At 35.6% G+C, this 7,733-nt stretch overlaps 1 pseudogene; it reads right to left on the bottom strand.

The window, feature by feature from the left end:
- Positions 1-53: 53 nt before the first annotated feature.
- On the bottom strand, positions 54-6,885 carry LOC114736640 (vacuole membrane protein KMS1-like; annotated as a pseudogene).
- Between the last annotated feature and the right edge of the window lie 848 nt (positions 6,886-7,733).

Raw genomic sequence — 7,733 nt, 5'->3', positions numbered from 1 at the left:
CTTACCAAAAAAATTTTCAGGTCCCAGATGTCACATTAAAAATTGTGTATCATTTCAAAAGAATAGGAAGACTCCCATAGTACAATCGTAGCAATAGCTAATGAAACCAATGCCTGGTTAATGTGGTTTACAACTTGAGGATTAATTAGCCGCAAATCAAGTTTCAATGCCCCTGCCAGTCACAGGAAATCGAGAAGGGGAAAGAGAGAACCCAATGACGGGTAGAGGAAATAGAGATTTACACAATAGATAAAAGAAGAAAAAGAGAAAAAGGAGGATTTTCAAGCGAAGAGGTATTTTATTGCACATCTGAATCGGTGGGTGCAGATTTGTCTATGAAGTCATGCAGCTCTCGGTCCTGCTGTTTCTTCAGGTGACCCTGGGCAGTTGAATTCACTATCTTGATAAAGAAGTTCAAAAGCATCAGCCACACGAGAGTGTTCCAGATCGAAGCAAACGATAAATCCCACTTTCCCCCCTGAATGTAAAGAGATAAGCCGAAGAGGGGGGAAAAAAAGGAAATAAGAATATGTGCAATAAACCAACATGAAGACATTAAAGTTGTCGTACACAGCTGCATGATGTTCATGGGCTAGACAGGAATATGAAACATTTTGGACAATAATGCCCTTGTGAAAGGGATATTTATATTTGCAATGACAGAACTTCCACTTGTCAACATAAGAAGAATTTATATTTTATGCAAACAGAGCCTACAAGCTTATTGGACTTTAGCCCAACCTAGCTCACAAAAAGATCTATGGGTACCTGGATTTTCTGAGGAGAAACTTGATGGGGTGCCTTCATATACTTTTCTCTGACTGCCTTGAGCTTTGAAATCACATCAGGCAGGATAGAAGCAAAACCAGGAATATGGCTTACAACCCAGATGACTCATTCTCTATCCAATCAAGAAGTTGATTATTGCAGATTAAGATGATAAATACTGTCTGCACAATAAGAATATAATTTAGAGTCAGTCAAAATCCCCCCCGTTCTTCAGAATCTTTTCATTCGCCTTATACAATATGAAATATTCATACCAAGAAAAGAAAAATGAAAATTTTGAACCTCCAGAAAGTGGGATATATGGATTAACACTTGAGAACAGTTAAGCAGGCTTCTTTTTTTTCCGGTTGAATACTAGTGCAAGAGATCTAGAGTTCCCTCTATAGCAGAGCATCATTTGATTTGTTACAAGTAGAGCAAAAGTAATACTGAGCAGCATATGAAAAACTAAAATTTAAACATACCTGTATATGAGTTTTGACAAGTGCCTTTCCAATCAAGGTTGGAAGAAAGAATTTCCAAAAAGGAATCCCAAATTGTCCACACATGATACCGGCAAGGTCAAATAGAGGATTTGGCACCTGAAATTAAAAAATAAAAATAAAAATAATAAAAATAAAGAACTAAGGCAGCTCACGTGCTGAACTAAGAAATCATCCACTCTAGCAACTTGATGTGTTAAAACGAGGGTTGGGGTCAACGCTCATTTACCAATTACACAGTTATGCATTATAAAAGTGCACACTTACCAGCTTAATTTGATTAATAAGCTGCACACTTACCAGCTTAATTTGATAATAAGCTGATTAACACAGAGAAATTTGATTTCAACGGGCCAAATATTTTTCTATGGCAACCAAAACAATAATTCAATGAATATGATGCAATCTTTAATAAGATGAATCATTAAAGATGAAAATGTCCAAAGGCCTAAAGCCAAATTAAGGGATCTTAACAGGAAAGCACAGTAAATTGACTCAATAAAGTTTTCAACTAATAAGCTTAAGTTAATCATTCTCTAATTAAGGGAAAGTCAAAGAATATCCCACTTATATATGAGCATAGACCACCATTATTTCCCATATCTCAATTACGGTAAAAAGAAACTTATAAAAATAGTGGTTTGTCAAGGAAGACTAAAAATTCCGGTCAGAAAAAAAAAAAAAAACGTCAATAAAAATCATGAACTGTTAGATGGTGGAACACACACAGCAGTCCAGAGTCCCAATGTTCATAAAAATAATAATAATAACAATAATAATAATAAAAGGCAACTAGTGTTAAAGAAGTTAGCAACACACAGAAATTCCACCTATAGAAGAAGTAACAAGTTGTACAGACAAAGGTTGAACTGGTAATGTAGCACAAAGTCCATACTAACCGAAGCAAGCACCAAAATGGTAAGGAAGTTCAGATGTTGGGAGTGTGAAAGGAGCCAACGCTTCATTTGATTTAAGTAAGTGGCCATAATCCCTTTATTTTCAGTATCCAACTCTTCCATGGCGTCCAAGGCCCTCCCAGACTCACGTGCTACAGGAATATGATTGTTAGAATCATGCACAAACAAATTCCAAAAACAAAGAACCAAATGACTAGAAAAAGGGCCAAAAATACATTAAAAGGGCAAAACAAAGCATTTGTATCAGAATGGAAAAGGAGAAAACTAAAGATGATAAAATAAAGTGGTCAAGCACATGGCCAAAACAATATCTTCGACGACAATAGTGAAAGACCATAATATGAGATTAAAGTCAAATGGTATATGAACTGATCTGAAGAACAAAGCAAGAGATGGACGTGGATTCCAACCCACAGCTGTTATCCATAAAATGGAGGAGACATGGGCTTGCTTATAATTATTGTCATATCCAATAACTTTCAAACATTAAAACGCAGATGTCCTATTAACTCTGTCCGATCATGAAGAAATCTCTATACAGCGTGAGGGAAACAAATTTCCATAAGCTACAAAAGATAAGACTTATTTGAAATGTATAATTGCACAGGAAAGATGACCACAAGGTCAGAAAAATACACAGTAGCAGAAGCTGGGGTTAAGCTTTAGTTTAGATAAGCTTAAGAGTAGTAGGGCCTACGACAATCTCAAATTACAAATTATATAAAATTGTTATATATATTTTAGCTATAGCGAAGGCCTTACCACACTTAAAAATAATTTACATATATATTTTTAAATTCTAACAAAGCCTTGCCCCGTTCTCCTCTTCCTAGTAAAAGCAACAAAAGAGCAGCAAAATTTTGAAAGCTTCATATCATCCTACTGAAGTAATCTTTACAAGCTAGATGAAAATAACATTATTTCAACGGTAAGCATATTGTTTTTAAATAGTATTGAATTATTAAATTAAGAGAATGACTAAGATAACAACACATACCTGCCCTTGAGATAAAGTAAGGAGGAAGTTCCCCTATAGCTGTTCCAGCACCCCAAAGAATAGCCTCCATCTGGACTTGAGGCAGAATCCTGCTAAGCGGAACCCGTGAACCATGTACTGTTTGGAACAATGGTGGCCCGTAGTCGGAGCAGTCTTTGTCAAGCCAAGAAGGACCTCTTTTCAATTGTATTGTATCATATGGAGCACTTTTCAAATCAACTCGGCCACATTGCATTGCTTTAATTGTGAAAAATGCTATGTGAGGACCCAGATATAAGACAAAAGTGTGTAAACCAGATCCTGAGCCAATGGAAAAATACGTACATATATAAGAAGATAATTTACCAAAATAGAAAAAGGAAGCAGAAGGTAAAAGACCGAACATGATTGTGGCTTACAAGGATTGGTAAATCCTTAAAAGTATGGTCACACATTTTACACAAGTGCCTCTTTAAAGTGAAGATCACAAACCAACGGTGTCTAACAATCAAGAAAACACAAAGGTACAAAGATAAATTATCTTCTTGCATGCATCTTTTACTTACCAAGGCCAATGGAAGATGCAACACCAAGGGCTATCCACCACAATCCGAATTGGAAATAATTATGAAGCTCCTCAATATGCTGCAAGATCACAAGTTATTGTAGTCGAAGTATTTAAACAACATCGTGAAAGATTTAAAATAAATACTATAAAGGTAGAATACAGTAACAAGACGATATATATGGATATAGATTTTGTCATCATCATCATTGACATTTAACAGAAACATTGATCCCACATATTACTATTTGAGGCTGTTGTAGAGGGATTTTAGTCTAAGTTCACCTTCCAAAAGTGTATATAGCGTGAAATTGCCAACCAAGCCCACTACGAAGGTTAGAAAATAGAATATAAGATAATACCTTTTCATGAGGACCATCAATGGTCATCAGCACTATGCCAAAAGCTCCTACAAAAGCACTGAACAGCAAAAGCCACCCACCTTTTGCCAACAAATATAATATTGTCTTCTTCATAAAATCAATAACAGCTAATGTGAAGAATTTTAATGTTTTGAAGGGTTGTGTGGTTAGTGTCAAAATTTCTAGTTCCTGTTGATGCTTCTCACGGAGCCCTGCAAAACAAGGAAATTTTAGCAATTAATTCCAAATATTACGGATGCAGATTGAGTCACAACTAATTGTATTGACGAGAAAGATTTATCGCAAATTCCAACATAAAAGGCCATCTCAACTTTGACAATGAAGTACAAGATTCCAATAACTGTGAAAGTGTGACAGAGCAACTGCTTCACTAACAACCTGTCTTCATTCCCTAAGGCTAAGCTGACTTACTATATACATTTAAATTGTTTTTTGTTTTTTATGTGCATCGTGATAACAAAGAAGATAACTCAGACCAACCAACATTCAACTCTAGACCCATCACACATTTGGCTGCCAAGAATTTGCAAGTAACTCCTGTTATACATCTTAAAGATAATTCAGGCCAATTGAAACAATTAGAAACTAAAGCAATTGAGAAGAAGCCCGCAAGGAATACCCTGATCTTATGCAATTCAACTTGTTCTGGCATGAAGAAATTTCTGACGTTATTTAATGATGATAATTAATTAGGTTTTCTTCCTTACAAAACATTTGATGCATTTTTTAATGAAACAAGAAAAGTGGGCGATTTGCTAATTACTAGTCTAATTGCTATTATTTCATAGGAAGCAGGTATAAAAAGGGAAGAGAAGAGAGAAGAGAAAGAAATAGGAGACGGAGAGAAAGAAACTAGGAAGAGAAATATCAAACTGAATCATCTGCATAAGCAACAATAACAACAGCATCTAATCAAGTCCTAGGCCCCTTATTTATATCAATCTAACTGCTAAATCATAACTGTCACAACTAACTAAATAACTCCTACTCCCTGTTATATTTATCTAACACAAACACAGAGCACTTGATTTGAATATCTGATACTGATACTAATCTAAATCACATCCCTTCCCTAGGCCAATTCCTTCTCCCTTCCAAGCCACCCAAATAGCTTGAACCCAGAACAAAAATCCAGGATAACAAGTTTTCAATCTATGAAATACAATGATGACTTGTGATTCTGAGTGAAAGCAAGCAATTCAGCCATTGAGTTGTTAGTTCATACATATCAAATCTAAAACCCTTATCAAGAATTCTAACCCTTCAGAATACCAGCTGTAATTAATAAATTGGTGATTGATAAGACCCTATCACTTATTGCCGCCAAAACTCACAGAAGCAGATATGAAAGCGTGGCAAAATGGCAGAAAAGGTGGAACTACTGGTCTAGAAGGAAATATAAGGGTGAGGACCATAGGAGACAGAAAAGCGGGGAGTAAAGCTGGGTAGTCATGCTGACAAAGGTAAGGGAAACAGTCAGAAATTTGGGAGTGGGTGTATATAGAGAGGAGTTTGGAAGGACGAAAGGGGGAAGAAGGACCTCAAGTCAGGATTAGGCATTGGAGTGGAGGGAGCCAACCCTCTCGAATGATTGGCAATCCTGTTATCTTCTATGTTATTTGTAGTGTCATTGTGTGTGGTTTGTATCTTTGCTCTTTTTAACTGTAATCATTTTCCTTCCTTTACAGTGTCATTTGTAGGTAATCTTCTTTGTACCAGTGTAGCGTATTGCATCTAAAGTAATGTATTTTAGCTTAAATTTTCATCTGTGTGTAAATCTGTTCTTTAGATAACCGAAGGTGGTCCGATCTGGAAATATTTCTTGAGGGGCCTATCAGCATTCAGTGATTTAGATTTTAGAATCCCAAACAAATTCAAATCCAAGACTCCCTCAGAAGACAGATAGCTAAGCATCGAGGAGTTCTAAGATGCCAAGACAGCAAATAAAAACCTTTCGAGATATCCAAGTCAACTGACTCTTTTGCACATGTCACTCTAAGTAGTCCCCCATCACATTACAAAATCCCTCCAGGGACTTAGACCGATGTTGATCACCCATTCCACTTGACCATAAAAGTAAGACGCTTGCATATCTGATTTCTAAGAAATGTGATGAACTGAGGCACTGAAACCCCCTTCGACCACAATACTTTGATTTGGCAAAACCACACCCCACACATACTCTAACAAGTCCCAACCCAGACACCGGTCTCTCACGTTCTACAAAGGTCCGAACTTTGGACCCTGCGATTTCATACGAAACATCCGAAACCCACACACTATTTCTAATCTAAAAATTCTCCCCCAAAAAGAGTATAATTAAAATCATCAAACAATACACAAACGGGAATAAACGTGAAAGTAATTATTTCAAAAGCACACTTTTCAACGTCAAAATTTAGAGAAGAATATGATTACGAGAATAGTATATATTGAACTGAAATCAAACAACTTGCCTGAGATCGACATGTCAGTGCTTTCCGAAGAAGACGAAGAAGAAGAAGAAACTGCGTTAGTTCCCGACCCCCTCATCGCTCTCACATACGAAGAATCCCTTTTAGTTTTTTTTGGAACCTCTAGCTATCTGCGTTGCGTCTTGTGACTTCACAATACGGCAACAGCCAACAAATGATTCAGAAATGAGAATAAATGAATTCTCTAAAACTAAAGACCCATGTTTTCGAAGTTTGGTTTTTCGAATGGTTTCGCCCAATTTTGCAGATCTAAAACTACAAAATCAGAGCTCCGTTTGAAGCGTTCGCTCACTTCCGCGGGGTTCCCACGCCGCTACCCAATTCCCATCTGAGAATTATATAGTTGGCTCGTTTCTTTCTCCTGAGTAATAACAATGATTATGATAATACTATTCGGTTAATAATTTCTGGGATCATAATCCAGAGCAACAGTTTTCTTGGGTAAGTAAATCTAAAATAATATCAATATCAATATAAAATTTGAAATAGTCGAAAATGTAAAATTATAGTAATACTCATCAATAATCAATATCAACATTAAATTATTAATATCATTCTTTTACAAAATTGAAGTTTTCTTTATTTTCCTCTTTTTTTCCAACAATTTATTTCCCTCTTACAACAACTCTAGTTGTATGACTCATTTTAATTTTATATCATTGATCATTTCATTAAAAAGTATTAAATTATTAATGTACTTAGTATTTTGGGAAAATAATTTATGCTAAAAATAATGCCAACATCAATATTAATATAAAATAGGGTTAATTAAAAGGCGTATTTGTCCTTAAATTACATTCGTTGTGGTCGGTAGGGTTAGAATGTTTGGTCGGACGTTAGCCAAATGCCAATCGGTCTCGTCTCAAATAGAGGCATGAAACGGGAGTCTTTTTTGTTTTTTTGCCCCCGTGGATAATACATGAGCCTAACTTTTTTTTTTTTTGGCAGAAGACGTGAGCCTAAACTTACAGGTTTTTTGACATTAGCCTTAAAAATACCTGACATGATCTGAAGTCTGTTTTTAAAAATCTGCTTAAAACGTAGATCTTTAAATGAGTTTAGAAATCTATCCGTCTAAGGTTGTATATAAATATATAATCCTTTAATTATTTAAATAAATATAATTTAAATTTACAATAGAATAACA

Source organism: Neltuma alba, unplaced genomic scaffold (genome assembly GCF_004799145.2).
Source record: "Neltuma alba isolate B1F8T4 unplaced genomic scaffold, ASM479914v2 tig00013349_pilon, whole genome shotgun sequence".
NCBI classification, from domain to species: domain Eukaryota; kingdom Viridiplantae; phylum Streptophyta; class Magnoliopsida; order Fabales; family Fabaceae; genus Neltuma; species Neltuma alba.
This window is presented reverse-complemented; position numbering and strand designations above follow the sequence as displayed.